This window comes from Schistocerca cancellata, chromosome 9 (genome assembly GCF_023864275.1).
Source record: "Schistocerca cancellata isolate TAMUIC-IGC-003103 chromosome 9, iqSchCanc2.1, whole genome shotgun sequence".
Lineage (NCBI taxonomy): Eukaryota > Metazoa > Arthropoda > Insecta > Orthoptera > Acrididae > Schistocerca > Schistocerca cancellata.
In genome coordinates this window covers 275,418,271-275,419,862 of record NC_064634.1, presented here as the reverse complement: position 1 = coordinate 275,419,862, position 1,592 = coordinate 275,418,271, and the positions used below count along the sequence as shown (strand labels likewise).

General features: G+C 47.2%; 1 non-coding gene across 1 annotated transcript; it reads left to right on the top strand.

Moving 5' to 3' along the window:
• Nucleotides 1-544: 544 nt before the first annotated feature.
• On the top strand, nt 545-619 carry Trnat-ugu (transfer RNA threonine (anticodon UGU)). The gene has a single exon. It is a non-coding gene; the product is annotated as a tRNA-Thr (tRNA).
• The last annotated feature ends 973 nt before the right edge of the window (nt 620-1,592 follow it).

Genomic DNA, 1,592 nt, shown 5'->3' with positions numbered 1-1,592 from the left:
TATCCAACGGCACACGCTAACCTCTACACACAACTCTTCCGACAAGATCTCCCGCAGTGCAGTGCTCGTAAGCTACACCCAGAGAGCAACATGATTTCACACCTTGTATTTGCTGAAAGATGAAAACCTTTTCCTTATAATCTTAGGCGATAATGCCAAGGAAACCAGTAGCCCTACCCAAACAAACTTCTTTAAAGAATCGAACTCCCATGTTGTCGTATTTCCTGGATAATGTGTCGTTGAATTTACTGGTATATGTGGATTATGTGTGTGTGGACACTGACTGCAAAATGTGTTGCAAGTAGAGTTCGATAATAAATTAAAATGTCGAGCCATATGCTGATATTTTACTGCATGAACAGCAAGAATGTACTAAGCGACATAAGTATTTTTCCTTTCATTATTTTGTGGGAGGTGTCAGTGTTCCTAATAATGGGTAAATATCTATTAGGAACACTACGAATGTAGGTTGTGGACAGTTGGGAATGTGAGTCTCACAGGAAGCGTGCAAGGGATAAGTCCCCGCAGTCGCACTATCCTCTGTGCCCTCGGTGGCTCAGATGGATAGAGCGTCTGCCATGTAAGCAGGAGATCCCGGGTTCGAGTCCCGGTCGGGGCACACATTTTCAGCTGACCCCTGTCGGCAGCCAAGGTTTTCGATTTAATTATCATTTATTTCCACAGTCTACGTCCCGAAATCGAGTTTCACATTTCCTCCAGATGCGATTCCTTCGTGCATGACTCTCCAAGACCTAATCAGGATTCATCTGTGGAAAGAACATTGGCTCACTGTTCAACTTCACTGTCCAGATGACATGTTGACGACTCCACTCTAGTGTGAAAACGCGTCAAAGGTATACAGCAGGTCTCCAACAATGAAGGTCTCTCTGCTGGAGACTTCTGTACACCGTTTGCATCGATACCCCACGTCCAGTGGATGCTGCGGTGTCAGTTGCCTAGCAGTACTACGGCGATATCGCCTTGCCCTTACAGCGAAATAACGGTCCTCTCTTTCTGATGTCACAAGCGATCGGCCGTGCCCTGGTCTTCAGTATACAGTTTCGGTCTCTACAAACTGTTGCCACATCGGAGAAACAATACAACGATTCACATTAATCCATCAGGCCACATCAGTTCGCCACTGTTCTGAGTCCATTCTTCCTATGACCAGCGGGGCGGGGTATCCACGTGGTTTGAGGCGCCTTGCCACGGTTCTCGCGGCTTCTCCTATCGGAGGTTCGAGCCATCCCTCGGGCATGGGTGTGTCTGTGTGTATTGTCCTTAGCGTAAGTTAGTTTAAGTTAGATTAACAAGTGTGTAAGCTAAGGACCGATGACCTCAGCAGTTTGGTCCAATAGGAACTTATCACCAGCCGGCCGCGGTGGCCGTGCGCTTCTAGGCGCTGCAGTCCGGAACCGCGGGATTGCTACGGTCGCAGGTTCGAATCCTGTCTCGGGTATGGATGTGTGTGATGTCCGTAGGTTAGTTAGGTTTAAGTAATTCTAAGTTCTAGGGGACTGATGACCCAAGAGGTTAAGTCCCATAGTGCTCAGAGCCTTTTGAACCATTTTTTGAACTTATCACGAAAATTT